The sequence below is a fragment of the Grammomys surdaster genome, unplaced genomic scaffold, assembly GCF_004785775.1.
Source record: "Grammomys surdaster isolate TR1022 unplaced genomic scaffold, NIH_TR_1.0 258, whole genome shotgun sequence".
Classification (NCBI taxonomy): domain Eukaryota; kingdom Metazoa; phylum Chordata; class Mammalia; order Rodentia; family Muridae; genus Grammomys; species Grammomys surdaster.
The window spans coordinates 3,775,893-3,783,910 of record NW_021604699.1 but is presented as its reverse complement, the minus strand read 5'-3'; positions in this window follow the sequence as shown (position 1 = coordinate 3,783,910).

The following is an 8,018-nucleotide window of genomic DNA, read 5'->3' as shown; positions in this document are numbered from 1 at the left end:
TCTGAATTTCACCTCAGCATGGTAAATCTGAATTTCTAGGTATGGAGACTGAGCATGTACATGCTTTACTAGAAGCCCAGATGATCTTTTATCTTATGTACATTAAACGCAATTGCTCTGCCCAGCAGACTATTCATGTGCACACACATCTGTGTATATCTGTGTTTGCTTTGACTTTTTTGAGAGAGGATCTTGTTAGGTATCCTTGGCTGGCTCAGAACCCCTAGGTAGCCCTTAAACTTAGGGCAAACTTCCTGCTTCAGGTTCCTGAGTGCTGGGTGTACAGATGCAAATCGACCTACCCAGCTCTGTGGAGAATTAAACTCAAGAGTCTAGAGACAGGCTAAGCTATAGCTGACTGAGCTATAGCCCCAGCCTCATGGCCTTTTTTGAGGTTGCAGTTTCTCTATGTAGCCCCAGCCTGGCTTCTAGCTTGCAATTTCTGCTGCAGCCTCCCAAGTACTGGAATTATAGGCACATGCCACTATACTCTGGCAATTTTATTTTGTCTTGAGACAGGACCTCATGCATCCCAGCCTGGCTTCATATGTACCTCAAGATCATCTTGATTTCCTAATCCTCCTGCCTTCCCTTCCTGAGGACTACAGACGTGTCTCACCATATGCAGTGCTGTGGAGCTATAACTCAGGGCTTTGTATAAGTACTCTGCCAACTGAGTTACCTCCCTAGCCCCTGTGTAGTATTTTTTTTTTAACTGTCAAGATTATGGCATTAAAAAAAAAAAAAACACATGGTGAACAAAACCTTTAAATAAAGGCAAATATACCCAAATTGAGTTTTCTTTTGCCATTACAGGTAGGAGGCACTGTCAGGGAGGATAGTTTCTCCAGGTCCAGATTGGCACACTAACCGAACACTCCTTGTCCTTCAATCTGTTGGAAGGCAGAGACGAAGACAGCAGAACACCTCCCTTCTTATCTGGTGTTGCAGTGAAGAGGGTTTAAACTCAGAAGACTTATTTCATTGAATCAAACACATTATTCTTCTCTTCGAAAAGTTAAATTGAGTTCTGTGGTTGGTAACCAAACAGATTTTTACCTCAGTGACAGGATTAGCTTGCCTGAGACATACAGGCCAACAAGAAGCCTTACTCTCCAGGCTCACTCTCAATTTAGGGACTCTCTGAAGCAATTGTGATGGTCGAATAGGCCCCTCTGTGGGGTGTATTCTGCCTTGGATGCAGCTTTCTGACAGGCTCTTCTGGGTGTGTAAAATTTTAAATCCTTTATAAACATCAATGATTGGCATAATTGGTGTAATTATAGGTATCTAAAAAGGAGAAAATGTCTGTGTAACAGCTGCCAATGGTTGGTTTCAGGAAACATGCAGTCACTTGTGGAGAGCTGGGCTCAGGGTATAAACACTTGGGTAATATTACTCCCAGAAGGACTAGCTTGAATCAGAGATGGCACAGAGATAGGAGGAAACTTGCTCTCTTCCAAAAACACAGAGCCATGTGTGAACCAAAAGGAAGGAAAGGCCTGGAGGTTTCTGCATGCATGCAGAGCTAGACACCTACCACAGACTGCTTATGTCCAGGAGACACAAGAGTTCGGATCTTCAGGGTCTTTTATCAGGCTTACTTTGTTTTAATTGTTCCAATAATTATGAGGCCTTTGCTAGTTACAGCAAGGGTTGGAAAGCCTTTAATAAGTCTCCGTTTTATGTATGGCTTCCTTCTTAAAGTTGTGGGAGAAACGTGAAATACTTGGGACTGTTTCATTCATAAAATGCTCTAATTCTTGGAGAACTAGCTAGTCCTGTCAAGAAGACTGACTTACACCTGTGCACCTGGATGCTTACTCTTCCAGAGACCATGGATTGGAAAGGGAGGGGGAGTAACTGGAAGGAGGAATCCACCCTTCAGCATGTTCTCCAACAGATTCTCAAGGCCTGTGACCAAAAGGCAGCTAATTACTGCAGGCTTCTTTGCCTTTTTTCTCAATTTTCTTACTCTATTCTCTCTCTCTCTCTCTCTCTCTCTCTCTCTCTCTCTCTCTCTCTTTCTTTCTTTCTTTCTCTCTTTCTCCTTTTTTTTCTTTTTGGTCAAACTACCATACTTTGCCAATGAACAGCTTTACATCTTTGTTTCAAACTGAGCCAAATCCAGTTGTCAAGAAAGCAAGGACCATTTGTTCATAATATTTCAATCTTAGTGAAATTATATATCTACCTAAATGGTAGATGTGGATTTTATTTTGTTTTAAATGGACGGGGACTTTCATGCTATGACTCTGACAAAGTTTGGAGTCATAACTCTATCTTGGGTGTATGTGTGTGTGTGTGTGTGTGTGTGTGTGTGTATGCGTGCGAGCATGCAGGCATGAAACTAGCTGCCTTTCGGTCACAGGCCTTGAGAATCTGTTGGAGAACCTGCTGAAGGGTGGATTCCTCCTTCTAGTTACTTCCCCTCCCCTTTCCAATCCATGCGTGTTACATGTGTATGTACAATCAAATATGCGTACCTATCTATATGTAGATACATATGTCTACTCCACGTGTCCTCCTCAATCACTCTCTACCTTATTTTTTATTATCTTTTATTTTTTTTTAATATTGAAACAGAATCTCACCATGTAACACTGGCTATCCTAGAACTCACTGTGTAAACCAGGCTAGCCTCAACTCACAGAGTTTTACTTGCCTCTGTCTCCCAATCACCATGTTTAACTTCCACCTTATTGTTGAAATAGGTTTTCTCACTGAGCGTGGAACTCAATGTTTTAGCTAGACTAGCTGGCTAGTGATGTCCAGGGATCTTCCTGCCTCTGCCTCCTAAGCACAGGGATTACAAGTGTACATCATTACACCTGTTTTTTATGTGGATACTGAACTCAGGTTCTCATGCTGAGTCAGCCAATACATTACCGGTTGAGCCATCTCCCAGACCTGGATTGTTGATAGCTTTTCAGGGCATAAAAGCCTGAGAATTATGTAATGATTGGTGAACCTGTTAGTCTCAGTCTAGAGAGAGGTTTCTTTTTAATTTAAGTCTAAAATTCCACAACCAGTGGCTACATGGTCACCGAAGGCAGTGGGATTATTTTGTTTGTTTCCATTTTAAAGCAGAATCTTTTAAGCACAACAGGGAATGTTCTGGGGTAAGTTGGGCTCATCTGTTTACAGTGCTGTCGTTTGGTTACTAAGGTGCCTATATAAAAGTGGTGTCCTAGATTGACATGGTGGCCACACCTTTATAATCCCAGCACTGGGGAGGCAAAGGCAGGCAAAGCTCTGTGAGTTTGAGGCCAGCCTGGTCTACATGGTGAGCTTTAGGACAGCCACAGTTACATGATGAGATTCTGTCTTCTGGTGGTGGTGGTGGGGCCCTCTTATTTTGAGACATATTATTCTTTAAGTCTAGCTCAAAATACCTTTTGTCAATTTACCACATGGTAGAAAATGGAAAATGCCGTGATCAAGCTGACATAACAGTATGGGAGGAAAACCAGTGAAGTGCACATTAATGAGACTGTAACTTTTTATTGTCATTTAGTTATTAAAAACAATGGGGGCAGACTGGGAGGAGAGGAGAGAGGGGAGTCTGTGGTTAAAAGCATTTGCTGTTCTTTTGCAGGACCTGGGTCCAGTTCCCAGCATCACAGGGTGGCTAACAATCATATGACAAACTCCAGTTCTGGGGAATCTGATGCTCTTTTCTGGAGTCCTCAAGCATACCATGAATGTAGTGAGCAGACACACATGTAGGCAAAATGTCCATATGCATAAAATAAAAACTGTTTTATTTATAAAAAAATAAAACAACCCTTATCCTGGGTTCAGTTTTCACTAACACATATATTGGGGATGGGGGGGAGAGGGAAAGAAAAGAGAGAGAGAGAGAGAGAGAGAGAGAGAGAGGGAGAGAGAGAGAGAGAGATAAAAACTTTCCAATGTGACTCTCTTCCTAAGTCAATTTCAGTTGCTTGGAGGGAAATGACACCCTCTCCCACCCAATTCCAAAGCTTAACTTCTCCATTGTGTTTCCAGAAGGCAAGGAGGGGGCAGGCAGCACAGTTATCTCTCAACTTAATTCAGTTCTGGCTGTCACTGTGGATTGAGTAAACAGACATCTACTGGCCACTGATACAGGGTCTTCTCAAGTCACCTGTGTGGGTCATTCTGAGAGCTTCATTCTTTCTCAGAAGATTCCATATTGAATTCTTTCTTGCCATTCTGATGTCTGCACCCCACATTTCTCCTCCACAGCCTTCCTATATGTCTGAGATTTTTACCAAGTTGCTCTTGATCCACTGAGACTTGCACTGAACAGTCAAAGGTTGTCTACAACCTCCCTGTCAACTGACTGCCCCTTCGCCAACATCCCAAGCAGAACAATGCAGCTTCCTGAGCAGATGACTGGCTCCGAACACCAGCACCTCTTTTTGTGGATGCCGATCTCCATGAACTGCTGTCTTGTAGAGTTCCCTTCAGATGCTCCAATCAGTTGATGTCAGCCAAGGACCAGAGGCTCACCCTGGGACTCCTGTACTCACCCCCCCCCCTTGGTCTAGTCTTAGGTTTACTTGAACTGGGGAAGGATTAACAAAGCAAATCCTGTTTGTGGTTGGATGTTGTATCCTGGATGATCTAGTACAATGCTCATCTCTAAAGCATTGGCAATTTTTGTTAGAATGTGGTATATTTATTCCTGCTGTTTATCTCAAGACCTTGGTGCCAAAAGTAGGGCCTCAGGAAAAAGAATAAGTTCACCCAATAAAGAGAGAGCAACTGTGTCTGAAGACGGTACACTGTGGGTAACACAAGAGGAAACAAGGCCACCTCCAAGTTCTCAGGTCTCCTTTCTATTTGGAGACCAAAGAAACAATGAAAACACAGTGGGGACCATCAGACTCCAAGAGCAAAAGCAATAAGGAAGTAAAGAATGTAATCAATTGATTAGCGGGTAGACACCCATGGGTGGTCTGGGAGTGGGAAGTAAATCTACACGAAGAAGCTAGTTCATTACCAGGCAAGTGATAGATGAGTTAACTGGGCAGGCACACCTCTCTTAACTGGGTCCCTGAAGGTGAAACATGGAAGAGACTGAGCAGCAGTCTGCAGCATCTTGATGCTAAGTGAACACCTGCTCTATCTGCTTATGACAACTGTAAAAACCTCAAAAGCTGTTTCCCCTGGAGTCCCGTGACATCTCCATTTCCCCATACTTATTAGTTTCCTTATAAGAAGGTACCATGATTTCATGTGATTTGAGCAAATCTCTGCCTTGATATCACAGAACCTAGTAAGAGTGAAGCCATTGATACAGAAATCAGAGTCAGCCTGATGAGTTGTAATGGAAGAAGAAGAAAATTAAAAAGACCAAAGAGTGTGGATCTTGGTCCTCAGATTCACTCATTTCAGTAGCATTGAAATCCCTCTTCTTAATCTCCTGGCTAATAGCAAAGCTATTTCTATAGTCATTCTTCTTTTTGATTCGTATATGTCATTATACAGAAATATCACCCAGCATGCTTTGCCTTGACTTGCATGTTGGAACAAACTATTCACTTTCTCTGGAGGATAAAATAATTGTCTCTGGGCTTGGAGATGAGGCTCAGTTGGTAGACAGCTTGCCTGAGTTTGATCTCCAGAGCCACTTCAGCTGGGCATGGGGGCTAATGTCTGCCATCTCAGCAAGTGGGAGGTGGAGGAAGTATTTGTCTTTATAGCAAGTTCCAGGGTAGCCTGAAATACATAAGACCCTGTTAGAATAACAAATCAGTGTTTCCAAATTCATTTAACTTTTAACTATAGGTCATTGAGGCAAGGCTCCCATTTTTATCCTCAACATGATTCTTTTTTTAGTTATTTTCTTTATTTTATTTTTTTCTATTTTACTTTCTTTTTATTTATTTATTTTTAAATCAAATCATAATTTTTACTTATTCACATAGGAGTTATAAACACAAAAAGGCAGGATGTGGGGAAGAGGATGACACCGAAGCATGGGTGTTCAGGGGGAATACAGATATCTTTCAGAACATGGTATCGGCTGGGTGAAGGTTCAGGGGACAGGTCACTATCAACATGCGTTTTTTTTTTAACACCTGGAAATCTTCAGGGTGGAAAGTGGTCTAAGATCTACCTCTGTAATTCTGAGATCCAGCAACTTTCCACTTCCAGTGGCTGAAGAGAAAAAGAGATTCTTGTACCTTTAAAAAGATCAGTATAAAATGACATCATCATAACAGTGGAAGCCGGAAATCTTTTTAGCTGTTGTTTCTTTGACTTATCCATCTTATGTTTATTCACAGGAAAACAGTCAGTATTTTTCCCCCCCTCTGAGCTCTGGTTATCCTGGAACTTATTATGTAGACCAGGCTGGCCTTGAACTCACAGAGATTTAGGAGCTTCTGAAGTGCTGGCATTAAAAGTATGCATTACTATACTTGGCTTGATATCTTGTTTCTAGTGTATAAGTTATATAAAATAATGGTCATGATGACATTGTCCCGCACGCTGATATTTTGATAATGTTTGTTGGCTAGTGGTAAAGGTCCCTGGTTCGATCCTGGGTTTCGGCATCATTGTTAGATTTTTCGAGCGTAGCCTAGACAGATAATGCCAGACCAAACGGTTCCACGGGTGAGGAGGGGGAGTGGGGGGGTATTTAGGGCACAGGGCAAAGGTGGGGAAAGAAACGGGAGGAATGGTGGAGAGAAGAAAGAAGTGGAGGCCGGCCATGACCACGTGGAGAGAGGGGGAAAGGGAAGCGGGGAGGAGAGAGGGGGCAGAGAACCCGCAGGCAGGGATCAACGGAGCAAGAGAGAGAGGCGGGGCCAAGCAGCTCCTTTTATAGTGGGCAGGTCTACCCAGCTGTTGCTAGGTAACTGTGGGGCGGAGCACACCTGGCCACTGCCAGGTAACTGTGCGGTGGAGTTGAGACAGAATACTAACAATGTTCACTTCCAATTATTTTTTTCCCTCTTCCCTCACGATTTTTCTTCCTTGGCTTAAAAAAAAAATCAGTTTATTTTTTTTAAACTTATGTGTATCTTCGTGTGTGTGTGTGTGTGTGTGCGTGCGCGTGCGCGCGCTATGTGTGTGCAGGTATTGACAGAGGCCCAGAGAGCACACTGGTGCCTCGGACCTGGAGTTAACGGATGTAACTGTGGCGGTTGTGAGCCACACCATGTGAATATAGGAAACTGAACTCCAGTCTCTGAAAGAGCAGCAAGTACTCTTTAGGCCTTGTTTTTCATTTTTTTTTTTTAAGACAAACTGTCTTGTAGCCCAGCTAATCCTCAAATTTCCTATGTAGCAGAGGCTGATCTTGAACTCAGTCATTCTACCTCCATGTTCTGAGTGTTAGGACTGCAGGCAGGCAATGCTACCATCTGCAACTCTGCCTCCCCTTCACTGCCTCCCTCCCCATACCTAAAAAGAAACTATTTGGGAATGCTCTTTGGCTAAACTATTTGGGAAACACAGAGAACTTTCCAGGGCTTCAGTAACCTACTTCATTTCCTGGATTCACTGAGGAGGGGCTAGGTCAAAGACAGTCTTCTGGCCCTTCTGTCTGGGGGAGGAACAAAGTGCTGTGTGTTTTGAGACTACAGGCCCCACAACTTCCCAGGAACTTTAGATAAATTATTCAAAGTCTGCCTTCTCCAGGGAATGGCAAACAGGAGAGATAAAAGGCCCACATAGGAAGTGTGGGAAAGGGGGAGGTGAGAAAGTGAGAGGCCCAGGGATGATGAAGAGTTGCAGGAAACTATTTTCACAGGTTTTTAGGTGCCAGAGCTGAGGGAGTTAGGACAGCCACTGGTAAGAAGGTGACAATTAACCACACAGACAACAGGACTTAATTGATGTGTTGAGACGGCACTGCCTGCTTGGCTCTTAGAAAAGCAGTTGCCTGCTCCTTACTTGGATGCTATCGTCACATGCTGTGCATTCTCTACAGAAGGAGCCCGCTAAAGCTGACAGACAAGGTTTCCATTTCCCTCCTTCCCTCTCTCCTTCCTTCCCTCCCTCCCTCCCTCCCTCCCTCC